At 30.5% G+C, this 26377-nt stretch overlaps 1 protein-coding gene across 4 annotated transcripts in view; it reads right to left on the bottom strand.

The window, feature by feature from the left end:
• Positions 1-26377, bottom strand: part of LOC134701645 (myelin regulatory factor-like) — a 95488-nt gene that overhangs the window by 46758 nt on the left and 22353 nt on the right. The gene's annotated exons all lie outside the window — the stretch shown is intronic.

Here is a 26377-nt window from a genome sequence, read left to right as displayed (position 1 = left end):
TTTCAAACCAAAAAGCCTCTAAATCATAAAATGCTGAAACTCACGGTTTGGGTTTTGATGATCAGGTGAAGAAACTTAATATGAAAAAGTTGTAAACAAAGACAACTTCTAACTGCTCAAATAGTAAAATTAAGGTAGTGAAATTTGATACAAAATAGTGTTCATTCATGAAAGCAACCCCCTTTCAAGTGCTTTGGATTTTCATGTTCACAGTTACTTCAAACATCACATGTATTTACACATTACAAACAGATCTCATGTGTTTAATATCTCAGTGTGAAAATGGTCTACTAAATGGAATAAGAAATGGCAGGGTTTTCTGTTAAGTTTACATGAAGCAAATGCATGAGATTTGGTGAAAGTTTAAAAAGATCAAAGAAAAGAAATAAATAGATCAAAGGAAAATCTAAGATAATTGAGAAATTTTATTGATGGTTTCATTTTATGAAAAATTAGTTTCAAGTTTGGGTGCTCTGATCAAATGTGGATAAAACATTAAGTAAGCAATGTATGCTACTGTCTGACATATTTCTATTTGACAACAAGAATTGAATCACCTTACCAATAGTGCATTATAACTATAGTAATGCTTCAAGACTTTTAAAGCTGCTCAAAAAGGTACTATGTTTCTTATAATGTCCTCATTACATACATGTTTCTGCTTGTACACTTTTTTTAAGAGATTTTTAATATTCAAAAGAGAGGCTAAGGAACTTCAAACTCACAAGACAAAAAATCAGCTGACAACATCATGGCTAAAAAAAGATAAAAAGACAAACAGACAAACAATAAATAGCACACAAAACACAACATAGAAAACTGAAGACTGCATGAGCAACACGAAAGCAACCAAAAGCTGGGTTTGATCTCAGTTGCTCCGAAGGGTAGGCAAATCCTGCATCACATGTGGTACTCATGACTTGTTGCTCATGTAATTACAAATCAGGAAATAAGTCAAACAATCAAATTCTGTGGATTCATTATTATTCGTTGGATATCAATTTTCGTGGGTTTTGTGGGTACATTAGGTGAACCACGAATTCAAATGTTCAACGAATATCATATTTTCAATAGACTTTGTATACATAGATTGTATAAAACACAAAATCAAATATCCACAAATATGCAAGTTTTCAGCAATCCACAAAAATTAATATTTTGAAAATAAATGAATCCACAGTAGTGTACATAACAACGTAATCATCATCAGAAACCACTTTAAATGTAGTTTCATTCCCCTTATAAAATAGTACCGCAATAAACAAAAAGTCTTGAAAACAATTGTTATCAACAAATATACTGCAACAAGAAAGCAAGGATAGACTTAAATTGCCTAACAACATGTACACTCTGCATAGACTCCTCTGATTGGTGTTGCTCCATTTTTTTAGCATGCAATGCCAATTACATTCTCACTTCATAGTTATCAAAGGAACCAGGATTATGTGCTTATAAATTCAAACAACAAAACAGTTCTATCTAATATTTGTTTAGGTTTTCAATGTGTAATCTCTCATGTTCTAGGGAGATGAGATCTATATTTAGACATCAATAGAGCGGAAGTTGAGTATTGGTCATTTTGAAAAGTGTCCTGACAAAGTGAGCATTATTAATATTTGTCAGGAATCTCATAACAACACACATTATTTGGCCCTTTTTAACATTTCTTTTCTTATAAACAAAGATGATGTGGTATAATTGCCAATGAGACAACTCTCCATAAACTGTTATCACAGAGATTATGTCTCGCTTTTTGGTAATTTTGATAATGCATATGTTGAAATTAAAAAAGCAACACTTTAACATGTGAGATTTGCAAATATTCAAAGTTAATGAACAATGACTGAAGGTACATGGCTAAACAATCTCCATGGAAATGAGATATGCCAATACTTATACAACTGCATACCTATTATCATTTCCTTAATACCACTAGTGGTACCTCATAAACTGACCTAACCACAAACTAAAACTTGAAAACTGAGCAAAAGTTTCAAAGTCAACCAGGGCCGTAACTACATTGAGGCAAATGAGGCAAATGCCTCATGCTGGAAATTTACTAAAAAAAAAAAAAGACTGAAAAAAAAGATTGTCTTCATATCAAATTGTTTTCACGGAAAGTGTCGTGCAAGAAGCAAGTTCTCTTCACTCCCTGATGTCGCCCCTGCATTTTTTTCGTGATCCATGTTTCTATTTTACTTTTGGTTTTCGGAGTTGATGGTCTATTGTTTGTACTTCTGTGTCTCGAGTTTCACGGTCGTTTGTTATTTTATTTTCCTACTTTATGACTATAGTCTGAGTGTTGATTTTCATTTCTAAACGTGCGCAATGTTGCATGTCCACCAATGTCCAGATATTGTGCGGGAAAACATTTTTAAGAATATGCTCTACGATGCTTCTGGACACAGAAAAAAATTGTTTCTTCTGCATCGAAAATTGACAATTTGGCCACGAGCATCACTGAAGAGACATGTATTGTCGAAATGCGCATCTGGTGCAAGAAAATTAGTACCGTTAATTTTATTGAACTTGATATAAAGAATACAAAACTGCCTTTTTTGTATATTAAACTACAGGCCTTGGGCATATGAAACAGATATATTTTTTTCTCGTTGTTTGTTTAAGATATTCAATTTTCTTTATTAATAGTGCATATATATCACTTTTGTGCATGTCTCACCTAGTTTCGAGTGATCTAAAAGACTCAGAGAAAATACCCAATTTTTCTAAGTATGGATTGTAAAATTGGGTATTTTCTGTGGACAAAAACTACATAGCTGACATGGTTTAAATTTAGTAAGACCACCGATTTCCCGGTACCAAATCATTTGAAAAAACAACAACAATGTTATTGTATTGCCATATGACCTTTTACATTGAAGGGTTAAACTTGCAGTAAGTCGTGTTCAGACAGAAAATAAAGGAATATGGGATAAACATACACAGGAACTTATCGCACACAAAGTCAATGCAATCAATGATCAATGGTCAAAATTTTTTTTCCTGTTCTTCATCTTGATAGTTGCTGGAGGGTACTGATTAACTCAATAATAAAATAATCATTAATACTGTAAAAGAAGGTCAAGATGGTCCCTAGTGTCGAATTAAGCAGTACTAGTACTTGCAGTATAATACTGCACTGTCACTATATTTAAATCTAGTCATAAAAAAAAATCATCAAAGTCAGCACAATACAAGACAAGAGCAGACAGACAGACCCGGTATTAATGATTATGAGAAATACGAATTTTACTTTATCCTACATATCAGTCTTTTAATATTGTCCCTAAAACCTAAAAGTCTTAAATTATAATGAATCTATGTTTTTGCATGGCGACCAGAATATTGTCGAAAAAATAGCTAAAGATTATTAACGTTTCAATGCAAGAAAGAGTCCGTGGAACGCTCAGAATGCACGATTTTGCGTTATTTCACTCAAAGCTTCTGGGGGCCTTCAGCGGCCCCCAGACACTTCTCCAAAAATTTTCGACTCGCTACGCTCGGCGAGTATATTTTGCCTCATTATTAAAAGAGGCTAGTTACGGCCCTGTCAACAGACTATAACTGAGGGGGCGGGTCCAAATAATCTGCATGGTAGAGATGTGCCAATACTGATACAACTGCATATCAAAGATCTTTGACTTACAACTAGTGGTTCACCATAAACTAGACCTAATCACAAACTAATACATTGTTGATGCCACCACTGCTGCTGTTGCTCAGGCGCCAGAAACAACATACCTATGCCTTTGCTTTTTGACTCTATCAAGTAACAAATGAAACAAAAATTAACAACTATAGGCCAATATATGTATTACACATGTATATACAAATCACTTTCATATAAACATAATGAAAGTGAGCAAAACAAATATCGAAAAGATTGGATTAGTTGTGTGCATAATATAACCATTATTTCAGTTTTTTCTTTATGTATGGTTGTGAACAAAACAAAACATGATATCATCTTCTACCATTTTTCATCAGAAAGATAGATGGAAAGAACAACATGGTTTTAATGTCTATAATCTAGGTCACTAAAATTCACATTGAACTTGTTTTTAAATTTTATTATAATTTGATACTTTTATCAAACATGTTCACTGTTTAAAAGTTTAACCACATGTAAATTTAAAGGCAAATATGGCTACATCTTAGTTCCAAGCGTTCCAAGAAATGAATTTAAAGACCAATAATATAAACTTAATGTCCATAAAACAGAAATTTCAGCTGCAATAATTACAACAGGATTTGCTCACTGTATAACATCTCTGTGAACACACATCTACATGTATCTAGATTCAATTAGTGCTTCTCCAAAATTGGAATCTTCTCATTGACTATTAATGTTTGCAAATATTGTTTTTATGTCAGTTAAGGAATTTAGTATTGATAATCAGATCTTAAGTCATTAAATTCAATAGCTACTTGTTTACAATCAGAGCGATTCAATGATTTTTTTCAATGGTTTTGACCTCTTGTCCTTTATTTAGACCAAATGGTGATCTCTTTAAGTCTGTTCTTAATAAAGTTGTAATAATTGCTTCAAGCCTTGTTGCATTGTGCCTCTACATGTCTATTGGTTATTTTTGTCACTGGATTGCAGTCTGGTTGACATGAATTATACCTCTGTATTCATATTATTATATAACTGATGTTTGCAACACGTTTCCATTTCATGAATAAAACCATAACTTAATCATATAAAGGCTTACTATACAGGTGTATAAAACTTTATATGAGAAGACAAATATAATTCTCATTTATTCAATGTCTACAAAAAAACATCACAAAATGTAATATTTCCAGAACAATTACATTTAATCTATTGTATTTTTTCTGTCTAGTTTTTTTTGTAATGGTTTGTAAACATGCAAACCAAACATTATGATCAGATACGGTATGGATGAAAAAAGTATTAAGACGTCAAATGAGCACCTCTCGTGGAAAAACTAGCTAAAACCAGGCAGACGGTCTGAGTTATATTATGACTAGTGGTAAAGAAGGGTAAACTTTGTCTTTAAGGGAAGATTTTTGAGATGATGAAAATGAATGCAACAGGTCACATCATAATCTTCAATGCTGGATTTGTATTTAATATTTTAGTTTATACCTTAAATCAAATTATTTGGAATTATTTGAAACTTTTCCCCCATACCAAGCCCCAATTATAAAGACATTAATGTGCAATTATGAAAATATTTTTCCATTAAAGTTTTTTTTTGTTACAATATTGATGATGGCTGTGTCAACATTACCTGTTAATCAAAAAGCAAAATAGAAATGTACATACAAGACATACAGAGTTATCTTTCTTTGCTCAGGAAATCAAGATTAAACTACATGTATATATGATTAAAGATTCAAAATACCATAAAGGAAGAGAAAAATCATTCCAAAAGTACAGATTTAGTTGTGATTTCAGCTTGAAGTAAAACTAATATTAGTATAAATAGCCTTGATATTATATTGCTTTTAGTGAATTTAATTTGGAGCTGGGAATGTTGCTGTCATTACAACATTTTTTTCTTTTTTCAAAATGTATATTGAAACTAAAATTGAAGTAAAAGTATCTTAAGTATTTTGAAATTGGAACTCATAAAATAAAACTAACATGAGCTTTTTTTCAATGGCTGAGGATTTATTCTTTTAATCTTTAACAAACAAGGCTTTGAATTTCAGCTTTTTCATTAAATATGGCATTGGTGACAGTTTGTTTCTTAAATTGGACTAATTCAAATGCCTTAATACATGGTAACAAAAATTCTTCATAAGAGTTAGCACATTTTGGATAAAAAGAAAAATAATGAAAATATTATGAATTTGTGCTTCTAGGCAAAACCATGGTGACAACCTAGGAGCCTGCCTAGTATCCAAAATATATTATTAACCAAAAGGTACCATAACACAATTGTAGCTTTGGACAGACACATTTTCTGGATCAGGAGATGCAGCCAAAGTAAATTTAGATGGAAATTCCCAAAAAGAAGTTATTTTGTCAGAATCAAAAGTAATTTTACAATTATTTCTATCTGAAATTGAAATAGTTTGACCTGATTTAAAAACATAAAATCTAAGGGGCCAATTCTCCTTCGTATTTGTTACAGTTTTAGCTTCAAAAGATTTAGAAACTTTAAACTAATCAATAAATCACATATGAAGCGTAATTTCTATTTGTGTGCAATTTCAGCAAGTAATTGCTATGCAATAAACATTTGGCTTTTAAAATTTTCCTAAAATCTTCTAAAAATGCTCTGCTTAAAACTTTCTTTCTTCAAATTGTTCTTATATTGTTTTAGCAAGCATGAATTATCTCCCCTTCATATAATCAAAGTTGTTTCCCTTTGTATACTGTCTTGGATCTATATCACATCATTTGAAATTTACACAAGTTACATGTATATATTAATTAGTCAATTATATAAAGTCTATGAAACTTGCATCCTTAGAACATAAAAACATAACTTAACCTATGAAAATTGTGGAAGATAGATAAAGAATTTATCCACGTATAAAATGAAAGATCAGGAATTTTAGACTGAAGATTTCCAGTCTCTTTTAGATCTTGTCCAAGACAATAAAGACATCGAATATTACCAATTGAAGTTTCCAATGGATAACAAACTCATCCAAAATTAATAAGAAAAAGGTGAATGTATACTGTTTCACCCTCATGATACTTGCATGGGACAGTTACTTCCCATTCCATAACAGCTACTTGAAAGTTACCATACAAACAGAATGAAAAAAGAGAAAAATAATGCGATTCTCGAGGTCTCACCATCAAAACACCCTTGGGTTCACAGATATTGTCAACTGAACTGAATGTCTGTCAATAGCATCCATGCTGCGAGGGAATACAGTGATGGATGTATTATGTGAGTTAAATACACAGCTACTTCCAGGGAGAATAAGGATGGTATATTTGATACTCAGCCATAGCTCTTTTCATGTAAAAGAATCCAAGTTACAAATTATTTGCAGTCTGCACCGCTAGCCACTAGTCCTATGCTCAAGACTAGTAAAATTTCATTTGGACTAGTAAGTTTTTGCAAAACATTGTTTGGACAAATAATAAAAATGTCTTAATATCGATCTTCAGACTAGTAGTTGAAAAAGTTTTTGGTGTAGACTGTAATTTGACAAGTCCATAGGCAAACTGTTGCTTAAGGCCAAAACTCTACCATAATGACCATTTTGATATAGTGGAACTGACAAAGCTATCACACTTATAGACTTTTACACAGATAAAATAAAGGATACATGTTATTTACTGTTATGAAGGAGACAATGGTTATTGCCTAAATATAACTTACATTCAAATAGCTTTTTCAAATCATTCTAGAAAGTATTTTACTATAGCGAGAATCACACTGTCTTAAATGTAATGTTTATGCAATGTGTTGAAAAGTGAGTGAGTTTCTACTGTAAAACTACATATCTTTGCTTATAAGGCTTCAAAAATGTTGTATATGACTTCTATTTTTTTAAACTTACCATTATTACACAAAAAGGCATGGACTGATTAAATCCTTGATATTCCAAAATATCATACATATAAGCCAAAATTTGTAATTTGTAATGTTTGCTTCCAAAATGTAAACTTTAACTTCGAAATTGTTGTATAATGACTTTGGAATCCAAAACATTTAAATCTTTTTATTTCTGTGAAAATAAGGTTAGTTCATGTGTTATCCAGAAATTCCAAGTTTTCATTTCACACCCTTCAAGAACATTTAAATCTTTTTATTTCTGTGAAAATAAGGTTAGTTCATGTGTTATCCAGAAATTCCAAGTTTTCATTTCACACCCTTCTACAAAAATGTTAAAAGTTCACATACAACATTTTTGAAGCAAGCATTTTAACAAAATCTTCAAAGACTGAGTGTGGGATGTTCTCCTTGTTGACAAATGAGTTATTTACTAGTTACAATTTGAAAGCCGGGACGCAACATAACTTTCATTCCATGGTAAATTAGTAAACTTATTATTCTGTTTTCCAAAAAGGTTCAAAAAAGAATTATTTGAATTTTCCCACTTAAAACTAAACTTGATAACAAATATGACAATTAGAGTTACTCCCCTTTAGTCATGTATGGAAACTGAATTTAAATCTAAAGTTCAGTAAATATACATAAAAAAAAAGTGTCTCATTTAGACATTGATTGATAAATTTAACCTTTCTAAATCAAAAGGAATAGTTGACTGCACATAAAACTAAATTTATCTTTCAAGTATGTCGGTTAAAAGCTCAATATAGAACTCTTATGTTATGTCCTTGAATACTAGGGAGACTCTAAATAAACTAGTATATATTTGTTTAGGGGCCAGCTGAAGGACGCCTCTGGGTGCGGGAATTTCTCGCTACATTGAAGACCTGTTGGTGACCTTCTGCTGTTATTTTTTTATTTGGTCAGGTTGTTGTCTCTTTGACACACACCCCATTTCCATTCTCAAATTTATTCATTATGAGTTTTTTATTTAGCCTTAAATTCTGTATCATAGTATAGATTTTCTTTTCTTTTAGTGACTTATACAATTAGTAAAAATACAGTAAAACCATTCCAAAAATAAAGACCATTTGGATAAGGTTTGAATTTCTTTCCAATGTTAAAACTATAAGGTCACTGTTAATAAAGCATGTAATATTTCAAAGTCAATCATTAACTTTCCAATGAGTTTAAACAAACACTTCAACAACTTATGTAAAAACATACATTTACTTAAAATTAGTACCATCAAAGTGTTTGCATACACTACACGATGGTTCTAAATATTTCACAACTTTAACAAATATACATTGATAAAATTATTGATCACAATCAAAATAGGAAGATTTATATAGAAAATCAGTATATTATAATACATTTTGTAAATGGAATGTGTACCTCACAACTCAATTAATGACCTGACTTATATACTTTCCAGGGGAAATAACTCATTGAAATTTTAACATACTGAAATCTAATTGATATTAGCTTTTATATAGAACAAAAGAGAGAGTACACTGCCATTGATTTTATATTGCAACTCATGAAGATAAAGGTTTTACTACAAGTATCACATAAACTAAACATTTTAAGAGATCCATAACAAAGAGGTCAAGGTCAGATAAATCTTGTCAGACAGACAAATTCAACTTACAATTACTCTACATCAAATATAGCTGACCTATTGCTATAAGTATTGGAAAAAAACCAGACTAAAACACAAGAAATTAACATTGACCAATCAACAATGAAAATGAGGTTAAGGTCAGCGTAAACCTGACAGTTTGACATGTCCCCTTTTAAATCATTCCATTATACACATATAATTACCCTACTGCTTTAATACAGTGTCTGGTAACCAACCTCATGATCATCGTGTAACATTGATAGCTGATACATGTAATGAGGTTAAGGTCAGGTGAACCTTGTCTTGTGGACATGTAGACTTTGCAAGGAACCCATATATACCAATTATAGTTATCATATTACTCATAATACAATGGACATACTTTTAAAATGTTATCTGAAACCATAACAATCTGATAATTGGTATAAGACTGATGCATTTTTGAAAGGCAACAAACTTGACAATTTGATAATTGGTATAAGACTTGTTTTTCTGAAAAGCAACAAACTTGATAATTTGATAATTGGTATAAGACTTGTTTTTCTGAAAGGCAACAAACTTGACAATTTGATAATTGGTATAAGACTTGTTTTTCTGAAAGGCAACAAACTTGATAATTTGATAATTGGTATAAGACTTGTTTTTCTGAAAGGCAACAAACTTGACGATTTGATAATTGGTATAAGACTTGTTTTTTCTGAAAGGCAACAAACTTGATAATTTGATAATTGGTATAAGACTTGTTTTTTCTGAAAGGTAACAAACTTGATAATTTGATAATTGGTATAAGACTTGTTTTTCTGAAAGGCAACAAACTTGACGATTTGATAATTGGTATAAGACTTGTTTTTTCTGAAAGGCAACAAACTTGATAATTTGATAATTGGTATAAGACTTGTTTTTCTGAAAGGCAACAAACTTGATAATTTGATAATTGGTATAAGACTTGTTTTTCTGAAAGGCAACAAACTTGATAATTTGATAATTGGTATCAGATTTATTTCTGAAAGACAAAATTTGAGCATTGGTTCTCAAAGGCAACACACTTGACAATTTGATAATTGTTTCTGACAGGCAACAAACTAGACAATTTGATAATTTATATCAGACTTGACGATTGATAATTGGCACCAAACTTGTTTTCTTTTTTTAGTTTTATGATGATCAATTACCACAGGTGAATCGTAAATTTTAAATCTACAAGTATTTGAATTTTAATTTATGCAAATTAGACATGAATCATTATGTACATAATGTTGTCAATAAAAAATGAAGTACATATTTCTTTCTAAAAATCTGGGCCAAGAAACCACTTACAATTTAATTTTAAAGGAAAAAATTATCAAAATAATCAAGGATATGCTACCAATGTTCTTGGACAGAATTTTATAGAAATAATATATTATATATAAATTTAATTGCACTATCATTTTTTTCAAGATGCATTCTAAGAAAAAGCCCTGAAAAAGTATTATTATTTGACAAATTATTGTTTGTTTTATTTTCATTTTCCCTATTAGCGAGAAATCAATTTATTTATGTTCATTTGAAAAAAGTAGCTAATGGAAAAATATTTCCAGATTTTTTTTTTAAATTTCCTAAATGAAAATTGTTGATTCTGTCATATATATAGGTATAAGAAGATGTGGTATGATGAGTTCCAATGAGAAATCTCTCCCTCCAAGTCACAATTTGTAAAAGTAAACCATTATAAGTCAATTTACAGTCTTCAACATTGAGCTTTGATTCACACCGAACAGCAAGCTATAAAGGGCCCCAAAAGTTACGAGAAACAAGAAACACTTTTGAAGCACACAGTATTTCTCTCTCTGAAATTACCTCCTGTAGACAGTGTATCATGTTACATGACATGGATCTTTTCTTATTTATAAATATTTGCATGTCATATATGTATCAAGGAAGCACAGCTTTTAACTTAATATTTTTGTGATGAAAAATCAATGCACTCAATTCTCTGTATAAAATTTTTAATAGCCTTAAAATTCTAAAACACTTAATGGGAATTATGATTTTCATCAAAGCGATTTTGATATAAATGAAGCAAAAATCCTTTAATTAATAAAATTACGAATTAATCCTTTTTACTAAACGCCTCTTTATTTTTAAAATTTTCATTTCACTGAAAAGTACAATCTTATCAAAAATATATATCAAACTTAATAGGTTAAAACTTTTTATTTCAGTCCAATAAATTGAAATATTTAATGTTGAGGGTTTTGAGTTATGAATCATTCCCTAATAGTTTCCTGTGAGTTTAAAGAAGAATTACGATGTATAGATAATCATATAATTATACATTTCCTTGTGTCAAGTATAAAATAAAAATATATTCGCCCGCCAATTTGCCTTGCAACATTTACAAATATTGATGAAAAAAATAAGTCTGTAGAAAAAATTGTAAAAATTTGTACATGTAACTGTTAACAGACAATGTGTGACAGTGTCGCACCTTATTGTTAATTTAACATAGGCCAATGATTTTTGTAAGAGATGGAGATAAATTTTCAAATCAATTTGACATTGACAATTTTAGGCCAAAAGATTGAAAATGCACACAGTTTCAGGGTGAATTGCTTCAGTATAAATCAGAATCTATTACTGCCAGCAACAACAACTTTGTATCTTCAATGCTTTCAGAATGAATTCAGCATAATTGCTGATAAAACAGCCATTACAAGCATATTGTACAATTTGGAAATTAGTATGGTGTTCATTATCACTGAACTAGTATATATTTGTTAGGGGCCAGCTGAAGGACGCCTCTGGGTGTGGGAATGTCTTGTTACATTGAAGACCTGTGGGTGACCTTCTGCTGTTGTTTTTTCTATGGTCAGGTTGTTGTCTCTTTTATACATTCCATTTCCATTCTAAATTTTATATTGGCATGCAGCAGTTTGAAATTTGCCTGCATGAAGAGTGGTCTGGTGGGCTTTCCCGGCTAAAAAGGCAGAAGGTCATTGGTTTAATCTGGGGCTGGGTTAACCTCTTCTTAGCCTAGAATGCAGCATTGTATTGCAAGAATAACAACTTGGTTGGATTTTGGATCAAAATAATACTAATCATTTCTGTTTAATAACCCTTATTTATGTAAGGTAAAACCACCAAAAGAAATCTATTTCAAAATTTGAATTTAGTACAAAGACTGATAATTTTTAAGTGCATTGGGAGGGGGTGGGAGCTGGGATTCTTATCATCCTCTTTATATGTGTTATCCATTTACCATGAATGTTAAACTGCATCCAACATGTGAAAATTGAGTTCATCAGAACTAAAAATACATTTTAAATAATAATAATAAACCACATGAAAAATATAGGTCAAAAAGTTAATTTTTCCAATCCTTTATCTAATGGGATGCATCTTATCTTCTTCAAAGTATACATGAACAACATACTTAAGATACTAAAAGAAAAGTAATATAATCAAGGTCAAATTAGGAAATTACCCTATATAATAATGTTACAATAAGTGATCTTGTGGTCTTACAATACTTCTGAATGGAGCCAACACAGATCAGTGTCGTCAAGTGTTCTATTATTTCTGAATGGTCACAGTTAACCTGTCCTTGTGGTTTTCTACATGTATTTACATTTTGACTTACACCTACTTGGATTTTCCAGGTTCAAACCAATGTCCAGGAAAAACAATCTGGACATGCGAGACATAACTATAAACAGATCTATAGTTTGTAGGATATATCTTCAAATGTACAAATTGTATCTGGAAAAAAACAAGACAAACTTCCACACCAGAGACCTGCATCGTGGATGTAAACCGAAATCAAATATAATTTGAAGGCCAAATAAAAGATTCCCTATATCATCATTTATTGATAGAGTTCATATTCTTCAACAAATTGTTCATACATTTCTATCCCATTATAATGACACAACAGACAAACAAAACAATCTTTAAACAGGAGGATGAAAATGAATTTATTTACCAACATAGTTTCTTCTAAAAAAATAATAATTGTAGTGAACAGAAAATCTAACATATATCTGTAAAGGTTAGAAAATATTCAACACTATTTATCAAATTTTGTTTTTATATTGATGTTTTTCATTTATTTTTTTCAACTATTTAATATACCATGATTATTATTCTAATGTATATCATATTACTCATAAAAGTTCGTCAAATTCAATCACCCAGAACCAGTATGGGTGGATTAACATATTTTCCATGGTTTAGGGAGTGTGGGCTATTTCCGCTTTTAACCAAAGACGTAAACTCATACGTAAAATCATGTTTAATTCACTGAATAGGTAGCTTGAAAAGTAAACACTATTACTAACTGAACTAAGTTAAAAGTGATATATACAATAGAAAGTTGTTTGCAAATTTTCCTATAGCTGATTTTAATAACCAAGTACACATATCATATACTTTGAATGTTCACAATCATTAACAGAACATTTTGTTAGTAAAATAATTACTTATATACCACATCTCTTCATTCTAGTTTGACTGAAATAAGCTTTAATGGACATATTTACATGTACAATAGAAAGTTGTTTGGAAATTTTACTATAACTGATTTTAATATCCAAGTACACATATTGTATACTTTGAATGTTCACAACCCCTTGCAGTCCATTTTATTAGTAAAATAATTACTTATATACCACATCTCTTCATTTTTAAAAGTTTGACAGAACTAAATAATTACTTTTATTTCTTATGCAGCAAAAATACTGCAATCTGATTGGTTAATTACCCTGGTGTAAATAACACCCCACCCTGGTTCAACCTGGGATAAATAAAATTTTGCAAAAAAATTTCAAAATACAAATATAAAATTTTGTCATAAAAATTCAAAATATAAAATTTTGCCAAAAAAAAAGGAAACAAATAAAGTTTTGCCAAAATACTGAAAAAAAAATCTTGAATATTCAAAAAAAAAAAATTCTGAACCTTCCCCAAAATACAGAAAAAAATAATTTGACAATGACTTTGAAAAAATGTAACACTTTGAATTTAATTTACCATTTAAAATTTTACATCTTGGTTTAAAAATAAGTAAAGGAATTGTTCATAAGAAATAAATTAGTTATCTTGGTGTAATAAGGGGTGTACGGAATTTAACACCGTTGTTGAAAATTCTGTACACCCCTTATTACACCAAGATAACTAATAATATACAACATCTCTTCATTTAAGTTTGACTGAACTAAATAATGACTTATATACCACGTCTCTTCATTGAAGTTTGATTGAACTAAGCTTAAAATGACAACTAGTAGTCCATAGAAAGTTGTTTGTAAATTTTACAATGGCTGGTTTTCATATCTAAGTACATGTACATATATTATATAATTCGACTGTTCCCAATCCTTGACAGAAGAAAAACTTTTATACCATGTTTCTTTCTTAAAATTGGCTATGAAAAAATTTGACATACTAAAAATCATGGTTGACAAACTTTATAGCCCAATTAAATTAAAATATAGACCCATTATTGCACATGGATAAAAGCAGCAGGAACATAAAAATATAAAATAAATGCTTTGAAAAACAAGAAATTGAAACATTTTTTTTTTTTTTGAGTTGAGAGTTTATAATAATGAACCATTTCAAAGAGATAAATATAAGGTTAATGACACCACCATGTTCCAAGATTTTCCCTTTACTTTTTCTGCATAATAAAAAAGAGTTTTATGCCACACAAAAGTATGTACATTAGAACTTAAATAAAGACTAGTTTTCTCAGTATATCTGATTGTTTTTTGAAGAAAAATTAAGATTGGCAAATATACTCCTGAGCTTTTCTGTGCTTTTTAATAATTCTAAGTACATTGTTCATCACCTGCCACATATAGAGTAATTACACTTGTGTTTACTACATTGAAGACAAGAATGTGTCCATAGCACATGGATGCCTAATATTACTCACACTATCATTTTCTATGTCCATTCACTTCAGTGAACTGTGAAATTGGGGTAAACACTCTTATTTGGCATTACAATTAAAAAATCATGTGTACTAAGCTTTAGATTGATTGGACTTTAACTTCATTAAAAACCCTTGACCAAAATAATGCCCATTATTTGGACATAAAAACAACACATCATTGGGAGCAAAACACTTGAACAGAATCAATCCTGAAACAAGCAAAACACTTGTAAAGAAGGCAAGGATAAAAAAGAAATGTGAAGTAACAAAAAGGTAGAATTGAAGTGATAACAGGAAAGGAGTTTAATTTTGAGAACAAAATAAGGAGTGTACATCTGATATATACAGAATGAAAATTAAACAGGTATAAAATCAATGACTTTACAAAGTGCAAAACATGCAAATCAGATATTTTAGGGTACAATACAGAATTGCAAGGAGTACAACACCCAAATAGGGAATACAGCAACATCTAAATAGACGGCTTGAACAAGCTTGTGTCAATTCAAGGGGCAAACACTTTTGTGTAATTAATGTAAGTCAGACACCTGAGGAGAGAATATGTGTAGAATACAACTTTCAGAAGTTTATGTAGCAGTCAAGGTTTAAAGCTCTAGGATAGCATATAAGGAGCAGAAAAAACAAAATGTACAAGATTCAATCCTAAGAATGCAAAGGAGAGAGCAATTACAATATATTCACAATAACAGCGCCCCATTATCTACTGTCTGAAAATCTAAGGGAGCTGTATCAACAACATAAACGCCCCATAATCTACTGTCTGAAAATCTATTTGGGAGCTGTATCAACACGCCCCATAATCTATTGTCTGAATATCTAAGGGAGCTGTATCAATAACATAAACGCCCCATAATCTACTGTCTGAAAATCTAAGGGAGCTGTATCAACACGCCCCATAATCTACTGTCTGAATATCTAAGGGAGCTGTATCAATAACATAAACGCCCCATAATCTACTGTCTGAAAATCTAAGGGAGCTGTATCAACACGCCCCATAATCTACTGTCTGAAAATCTAAGGGAGCTGTATCAACAACATAAACGGTACACATTTTTCTGCACCAGATGCTAATTTTGATAATAAATATGATCAAGTTTGTATAGGAAATCCTTGATGTGATACTCCAGGCCAGAATATTTGTAACCAAAAGCTTAATAAAAAGGATGAAGAGCTATATTAACCAAAAATGACAAAAAAAAATTATAGCCAAAGCCTGAGTGAAGCTTCCAGGTCGTCAAACAATAGATACTATAATCTACACACAAATAGCCTTCTGGTGAAATAAATATCTTATCCATGTACTTTAACTAAATCAAAGATGATCAATCAAATATAGATTATGTAAGATGTTCATACCTGCATTCAGGTAATAATAATTTACACATTTGTTGTAAAAATTGCTATATCTTCCTGAATTCTAAATACTTTTGTGTCTAGATATTTGCAAAAGTGCTCTCGCACTTAACCATTGACAACATAACTTTAATATTTATATTAAGATTCATTACCACTCTGGAAGTGAGGTTCATAAATTATACCAGATACACAATTATTAGTCACTATACTTTCTTTATTGTTTTAAAAGCACTTAACTTTGTTAATTTAAGACTTGAAAATAATCATAGCCAAAAATTGAGTTGAAGAAAACTATATTTAAGAAGCAAGTAAGTATAATAAGAGGGAACAAGCTGAAATGACATTATCAGCAATCAAAGTAAATGGGGTAGAGGTCAGACTAAACTTGTCATTATGGAAATGTATGACTTTAATTTAATACAATACTAATTAACACCAATGGCTAAATATTGTAGAATACAAACCTACCCAAATAAACTAAACATTAACCAATAAACCATGCAAATGAGGACAAAGTAAGATAAATTCTGCCAGACAGACATGTACACCTTCCAATCATTCTACATACTTCATGTTTTTAGCATATTGCATACCATTATTGAAGTATCTCTAATAAACGGACTTTACCATGAAAAAATAATATTGACTTTTGAATTTTGAAAATGAGGTCAAGGTCAGATGATATACCAGACAGACATGTTTCCACTACAATCATTACATACACCAAATACAGTTGAGCTAATGCCAATAGTACATGATCGAGAAACAGACCTTACCATGATAACTTAACACTGACCAATCTCTCTCTAAATTTTTATCCCATTTTGATACAATTTCCTTATTAGTTTCAATTTTCCAACCTTATCCTCTTTCAACTGTATATCCCCCTCTTACTCTTTTTTTTTTTAGCTCTTTCTATCAGCCATTTTCTCTTTTACCACCTCTGTCCTCAAAACACAAATCAAAAATGCTTCTGCTGCATATTGATGAAGAAATATTACAAGATATTAGAACTGACAGGTAAATGAATGCTAATTTTTTGTTGTGTGGTATACAATTGACCTGGTATACATTTCTACAGTGTGAATATGTCTTTGATGTTACATTATAAATGATCCTTATCGTGCATTAGGTGCAAAACGACTGGCATTTGCATGAAAAACTTCATGTACTAATACATGTCATACTTTCTTTTCTATTTAAGGAAAATGCAGATATTTGAAGTTTTAATGGATACAAATTACCTTAACTAGGTCTAAGCAAAAATCTAATGCTTTTATAGTAACTAATAAGTCAATACCACATGTCAGTGATAGTGCAGAATTTTCAGATATATCTAAAGTTTTCATGGTTACTACTACAAGGTTATTAAAGGGCTGCTATTATATTCAGTGGTTGTCGTTAGTTTATGTGTTACATATTTGTTTTTCGTTCATTTTTTTACATAAATGAGGCTGTTAGTTTTCTCGCTTGAATTGTTTTACATTGTCTTATCGGGGCCTTTTATAGCTGACTATGCGGTGTGGGCTTTGCTCATTGTTGAAGGCCGTACGGTGACCTATAATTGTTAATGTTTGTGTCATTTTGGTCTTTTGTGGATAGTTGTCTCATTGGCAATAATACCACATCTTCTTTTTTATATGCTATTACTTAGTATGCACCACAGAAATTTAAATATTTTCCTGTAGCTATTAGGTCATAATTAATACCACAAGTCAATGCAGATATCTAAAGTTTTTAATAGGGCTATTACTGCATGTACTTATTTAGTAAATAAGGTCCATGCAGAAATCTATATATTTTATGGTACCAACTACTATGTCTTATAATACATCATGTAAATGCAGATATCTAAAGTTTTAAGGGCAACTGTAGAAATCTAGATATTTTTTGGTTACTGGTCCAAGTTACACAGTTATCGTCCCTTGATTTTCATTGTCCATGAATATAGTCCCTAGTGTGGACAGTGTGTTACTTGTAAAAAAAAATTATACTCCTTCCAAATTTATTTCTTTATGTTTTATGCCTCAAATAGCAAGAAGGGAGGATAAAATTACACTGTGAAAAAGTTTGATTCATGAATTTTAATGTAAAGTAGTGATTTGGTCCAGTGAAAAAATTAATAAACAGTTGCGCCATGAGCACATGATACGCCCGACGTCTTGTGTGGAAGTTTTATGCAATAATCATAAATAGTTTCTGAGAAAGTTTTAAGCAATAACCATATATTGTTTTTCAGACACGGCGGGACATGTGAAACCCCCAACCCTGTTTTTTTTTTTTACAAAAAAATAAATATCACTAAAATAAAATTTTGAATCAAAACCAAAAAGTATACAGATCTTTAGATTAATATAACAAAGAAGTGTGTAAAGTTTTAAGCAATAATCATAAATTATTTTTGAGATACGGCACAACATGTAAAAAAAAAACTCCCCTGTTTAACAAAATACTCAATAACTCCAAAATAAAGTTTTAAATCATCACCAAAAAGTAAACAGATCTTTGGATTAATATAACAAAGAAGTGTGTAAAGTTTTAAGCAATAATCATAAATTGTTTTTGAGTTACGGCACAACATGTAAAAAAAACCTCCCCCTTTTTTACAAAATACTCAATAACTCAAAAATAAAATTTTGAATCATCACCAAAAAGTATACAGATCTTAAGATTAATATAATAAAGACATGTGTAAAGTTTTAAGCAATAATCATAAATCGTTTTTGAGATATGGTGCGACATGTAAAAAAAAACCTCCCCCTTTTTTACAAAATACTCAATAACTCCAAAACAAAATTTTGAATCATCACCAAAAAGTATACAGATATTAAGATTAATATAACTAAGAAGTGTTTAAAGTTTTAAGCCATAATCAAAAATTGTTTTTGAAATACGGTGTGACATGTGAAAAAAAACACACCCCTGTTTTAGTTACAAAGTGCTGTAACTCAAAAAAGTTTTAATCTTTTTTTCACCAAAAAGTATACAGATCATTTGACCATCATAAGAAACAACTATATTAAGTTTCATGAAATTTGGATAAGTCTTAAGTTACGGTGCGACATGTTTACGCTGGACAGACGGACGGACAGACGGACGGACACCGGACATTTGTATACCATAATACGTCCCGTCAAAATTTTGACGGGTGTATAAAAATTAGCATTTTGGAAGCTGTCAAATGATTTCAAGTCCCCCTTTACATACAATTGTCCATATTTTGAGTTACAGCTGATGAAGTTTTCTATATTTTTGATATAATTTGTCCCAAAAGTAGTACAACACACTGTAAAAATATTATTGAGAAAGGGCAGGTGGGATTTTTTTTATTTCCATTTATTATCTTAAAGAAATACACTACGAAATAACTGTGTACTCGGACCTACTACCAGAGCTTAATGCCAAATGCAAATGCAGATATATAAAGTTTTAAGGTCTGCTACTTATCTAGTTACTAGGTTGGTGCAGAAAGTCAAATGTTTCTGGAACTTCTACATATTAAAGTCAAAACTACATGTATGCAAATACAAATATCTAACTAGTAAATTGCTTCATTTAGGTATAGATATTGCATGTTCTAAATTAAGGTTTAATTACATTGTAATACCATTTATATTCCTGACACTATGTGAACTATATAGATTAGACCGTTGGTTTTCCCGTTTGAATGGTTTTACACTAGTAATTTTGGGGCCCTTTATAGCTTGTTGTTCGGTGTGAGCCAAGGCTCCGTGTTGAAGGCCGTACTTTAACCTATAATGGTTTAATTTTTAAATTATTATTTGGATGGAGAGTTGTCTCATTGGCACTCACACCACATCTTCCTATATCTAGGTGATCAATATCTACTCAGGTGGGCCTCTAGTTACATAGAGCTCATCCTTTAGGTACCAGTCTTGTATTTCAACTCCAATTTCCAGTGCATGACATGTCAAAAGACTCAAAACATGGAGGGAAGCAAAATAGTGCATTTTTTTCTGAATTTTCTGAACTCAATTTTTTCTGTTTGATTATAGGTTTATGCTGAATTGAAACATATATATATATATAGACTTTAAAATAAATCTTGCATCTTTTGGGGATATCAATCCAGGAAAGTGGAAGGATATCATGTTTACTGAATGTGGTGCGGCCTAGTAAAAATAGCAAACAGAAAGTAGAAAAAAAATGTTTTTACTTCAGGATAGAACTTTTTATTCTTTGTGGCAAGACCCCCTTTTTTTTCCGATTAAATCACAATTTCACATTAGTACATACATGATATGAACATGAATTTTTTTTTTATGTAGCATTTTTTATTTTATAATTTTCAAAGATCAGCTGTTTTGCATGTAAGCCTATGGAGCAGTCAATTACAAGACTGCAACCTTTATCATGAAAAATCAAGAAAAGTCACTGTACATTTCACTGACATCTAGTTCTCATTTTTTTTCCATCAACAGCAATTCTCTTGACTTACTTTTGAAAATGATTTAATTCTAGTGTTATAAATCTGAAGTAAATTTACTGCTGTCGATCTGATATATCCTTCCAAGATCAAGGTTATTTAAAATAAAACTATTAAAACAATAAAACATGCATTTGAAGTTTCTAAATGTACATGAAGAATTTTAAAATCATATTTAAAGTATAATAAATTCAGTTTAACGATGACTCTTCACCTTTTTGTATTTTATCGGTCATAAAAAACATTGGTGACAAGTGGTATCGAACATGCAAATAAGGTTAATTAGTATGCAAGAGCTAGATAAAACCACACATTAAAACTACATGTAAGGTTGACAATCATAAATAAATGGTTCATATAAGTATTATATATAGGAATGCACTGACCTTGTACGACAAGAACAATTTTATAGAGACAGACCACCACAAGGAAGGAATGAGTAGTTCATGTTTCTACTACTGGTCATAATACTAATTGTTTACATACAAGTACTAAACTACATGTTCATATGTTTATTAGTCCATCCAATTTGTGTTGTTTTACATTTATTATTTCTATACATGTATATGAAATCCCAAATTTTCTATGAACCTTTTCATGCAACCCAAAACATATGTTGTAATGATAATATTTCAGTGTCCCCTATACATGCTATATTTTAACATTGGTTACAGACTGGGCACATTCCCTTATATATATCAAAGAAGTCAGTTTGAATGCCTCTTATAATAGACCAATTATCCACTTTTCTAATATTAAGACCAATTCTCCACTTTTCCAATCTCTTATTAATTACTGTAAAAGGATAACATTATTAAGTGTTAGCTTTATACAACTTTTTCAGCATATTATATTGTTAAGGAAGACACTTACATCCAACCTGAGTTCAGTGAAGCAACACTGAGTGAGTGAGTATCAAACGAAATCACTTGTCCTCCCTAAACAATAAATGAGGCCTTTTATATCTCTGACTATATATGTGGTATGAACTTTGCTCATTGTTGAAGGCTGTAAGGTGACCTTTAGTTGTTAATTTGACTGTCATTTATATTGGTCTCTTGATTGTGAAGAGTTACGTCTCATTGGCACATACCGCATCTTTGTTTTGATATTAGACCAAAAGCTTTTATGGAGTTGCCTCAGGACCGGAATAATATGTGATCCACAAGGCCCTTTTTCTGCATCTTCTTGCATAGTTGAATACACAAGGTCAACTATTGGGTATAATGTTATTGGTTTGAGCTTAGATATAGGGTAACTGATATGGATTAATTAGACAATAAGAATTATGGAGCACTCTTTAATCAGCCTTCTGTTATTCTAACACTTCAACTTTTACTTAGAATGTACAGGTGGATTCTACTGTAAACATTAAGGAAAACTGATATCCATGTTAAAACATCAGACTTATAATAATTGGGCATGAATAACAACCTACAATAAGCATCATTTCACACTGCTCATAGCAGTTTTTTCTGTACTTGTATGGAAAAATAGGGCAACTATATTGATTTAGTGACAGAAACATTTACAAATTTACAAGTAATTGCATGTAATTCAAAATTCTTAGTAGAATACGAAATGTCCCTAGGATTACGACAAGCCTGTCAATGTTTTCAAAACTTGTATTCAACATTATCAATAATTTTCATAACTATATGAATTTAAATCAATAATATTCAATTTTTCATTGTCAATTTCTCAAATGAAAAATTGCGAGTCAGTTGGACTTTGATCTAGGACTAGTTTTTTTTTTGTCTCCAATATTAGACCAGGTATAATAATATACCAAATGATTTATATGTCCTCTCCAATAAATCATGGTTACCACATTAAACAACTATCAAACTACACTTAAACTCTACTGAACTATTCAACATCAAAACAATCGGTAAGAAGTCATAATCGTAATCATACGTCCACTTGTTATAAAGTGGTCACGGTTTTTCTAAAAACAAATAAGATCCCACCATTGGTAACATTGAAAAGTCTGATATTTAAGCTTTTATAGAGATTTTGAAGGTAAAACATGTAAATCTTAATACTTTGTCACTAAATAACGGTAATAAATTTATCACTCTCTAGATTTACCTTGTAATTTTATTTTTATCAACATTGACAACAAATTAAAACGGATACATTTTTAATGAAGTGACATAACAAATGCTCATCTTGTTGCATTTATTACATTTACTAGTATAAAAATCCCCTATAAAACGACAGTAAATCCATCACTGGCAAGTTAACACATAATAAAACAGCTGTTACTTATTAATGGACACTTTTTATAGTCTAATGAAACTATGAAGACCAAAAACATACTGGGTATAACACTATAGATAGAACTAGATGTATTAGTGAAGTCACTTTTTTGTTGTTGAAAGAAATTAATGATTATCTAATCTTAGTAAATAAACAGCAGAAAAATCCCAGTATAAATACCCATAAATTCATATAATATCCTCAAACCCAGTGGAGATCCAGGGGTTCAGGGTTCTGTGGGTTTTTACCCCCCTTTTTTGGATAATCAATGCTTTAGAATGGGGACATGGTTTGACCCCCCTTTTATCCTGGATTTTGAACACACATTGAAAATGAGAAAATAATTATCTTTTTCAGCTGTCAAATGCAAGTTGTAACAGGGGCAGTCTTATTCCCACCAGTTTTCTAAAGGGGGTTCAAAATTTATATCATACTTTATGTAAATGCCAACCCATCAAGTTTGTCTCAACTTCATTCCGACATTTGACAAATCATTCACATATATCACTGCACCTGCACTGAAATATAACCTTTATATCATTATGCTGTGAACAAATTTATAACTTTATTCAGCCCAAACCCCAAAAGTAGATGCTTAATCCTTTATATTACTATTTGTTTTTCAATTGTAACCTTTTCATACTTTTTTCTAAACTATGAAAAGTTAAAAAAAAAATGGAATATTGTATTACATTTTTACATGTTTTTTTGTAATGGAATAACGAGTCTGAAAGCAAACCCAGAGGAGAAATGTAGAATGAAACCCAACAAAACATCAACAAAGCTGTAGCAGAAAATCATGGAAACCCAAACTACACTTATTTGAATATGAAAGAACTCTAAGATATCTTAATTCAGACGTAAAATTGAGTTTGTCAGAATGTTAACAAATCACTATGTAAAAGAAACTCAATAACCTTAATGCGAACTTAAACCCTCCTTGCTTTAACAGTAACCTACAGCTGATACACTGGAATGGATCATGCAAACATCAGAGCTCTGCAATATGACAATAAGTTGCTGTCAGTAACAAATATTACAGCTTTTCCAGGACAATTTGATTGTAAATATATTAATTTTTTATCCTCTGAATAACTAATAAAAAATCAATGTATTATTGCAATCATTCTTGGTAGACAAGTCCCAGTTACATTTTTATTTCATTATTAATAAATTACCTTATTCTCAAAAAACTTAAAATCAGTGAGGTTGGCTTTAAATTTTAGTTTAAACAATCAATAAATGAAACAATTACAAAATGACAACAGTATATATGTCGTGTACAAGTTGCGATTTTGTACAGGTTATAACATGTACAAAAATATTGTACATGTTATAACTTGCATGATGCAAAAATACAAGTTATAACATGTACAAAAGTACCCCATACATGTTATAACCTGTACAAAATATTGCTTAAAAATGGTTTTAACTTGTACAAAATTTAAAATAAATCTTAAAGAAGTAAAATATACATTTAAATTCACCAATGCATAAAGAACAACAATAAATAAGACTAATATATCTTTATATCAATATCTTTGGATATATTCTTCAACATTTTTGGCCTTCAGCATGATTTATGTCACTTTTTGTTTTTAAACTATAATATCATTGCATGAGGCGAATGTCATTTTGATGTTTTAAATATATATCATTTACTTTGAAAGCATTTATTTGTAGTCTTTGGATGTTGTCTGCTCCATTTGCGGGTTGTTGTCGTTAGACACATACCCAATTTCAATTTTCAATTTAATTTGTAGACACATCTATCCTGGATATCCTCTTATGTCTTTTAGTGTCAACTAGAATGAAAGTATTTTACTATTGCCTTCAAAGTGGACACTCACAATTATAATTCATCAAATAAAGTTAAGTCCATAGATAGGCATAAGAGGATCATAAGACATGTCCTAAGATATATGGGTCGTTTTCAATAAATCTTGAATTTTCAGTACACCCATGCTAACTTTTTTTTTATTTCTAATGGAAATTTCAGTTGTAATGGTTTAAAGAAAGCTTGTCGATTTGTGATTCAGAACATTAATAATAAACACACCTTGCATCTATTTTGATAAGATTATACTGCATTTAAGACCCATTTTGGGGGTATTTGTCTGCGTACAGTGTCAGAAAATCACAATTCAAATGATTTTTTTGCGATTTTCTGATCGGCTTGATATCTGCAAACGGTACTTTTTAAGAATGTTAATATTACTTTAACGAAAAATCGTAGCTTCTATATCATTGTATGTAACATATTATCTACAAACTAAATCGAATCTGAGTACAGGAGGTACATGTCTTTCCTGTTACCGCTACTTAAATCAGCCGTTAAATTATTCTCCCTATGAATATTGAATCAGTCAGTGTTGATCTCAAAAGTACAAAGTAGTCTTTAAGAATGATATAGAATTACTGTCTGTTGATGAGGTAAATATACGGTTTTATTGACTTTTAAAGTGACTACCAATAAATGCTTTCAAAGTAAATGATATATATTTAAAACATCAAAATGACATTCGCCTCATGCAATGATATTATAGTTTATAAACAAAAAGTGAGTTATAAATTTACATAAGTCATGCTGAAGGCCAACAACGTTGAAGAATAGATCCAAAGATATTGATAATGAAGCCTGGTCCAATGAAAACTATTTCAGCTCTCTCTTGCTTTTACAGAGTAAGCATATACGACATTGTTTTAGTCTTTGCATGTTATAAACATGAGAGGGGGGAGTATTTCCCAAAATTATAACGAATCGATCTTAAATTTGTTGGAAGGATTTAGAAACTAGTATCTAATGTAATTGTCATTGAGGAATGCAAGCTTCTAATAAATAGTTTCACACTTATTTCAACCATGATGGACTGCATAAAACATACAATTACATGAAAACACATTTTGCCAACATTATTCATGAAACATATATTTCTGAAACTTTGTGATCATTGTCCTTAACAGAAAAAGACACGTTCTGGCCTATTTATTGTTGTTCTTTATGCATTGGTGAATTTAAATGTATATTTTACTTCTTTAAGATTTATTTTAACTTTTGTACAAGTTAAAACCATTTTTAAGCAATATTTTGTACAGGTTATATCATGTATGGGGTACTTTTGTACATGTTATAACTTGTATTTTTGCATCATACAAGTTATAACATGTACAATATTTTTGTACATGTTATAACCTGTACAAAATCGCAACTTGTACACGACATATATATACAGACCAACAACTGATTAAAACAACTA

This window comes from Mytilus trossulus, unplaced genomic scaffold (assembly GCF_036588685.1).
Source record: "Mytilus trossulus isolate FHL-02 unplaced genomic scaffold, PNRI_Mtr1.1.1.hap1 h1tg000247l__unscaffolded, whole genome shotgun sequence".
NCBI lineage: Eukaryota > Metazoa > Mollusca > Bivalvia > Mytilida > Mytilidae > Mytilus > Mytilus trossulus.
The sequence above is the reverse complement of the archived record's forward strand: the minus strand, read 5'-3'. Positions and strand labels throughout refer to the sequence as shown.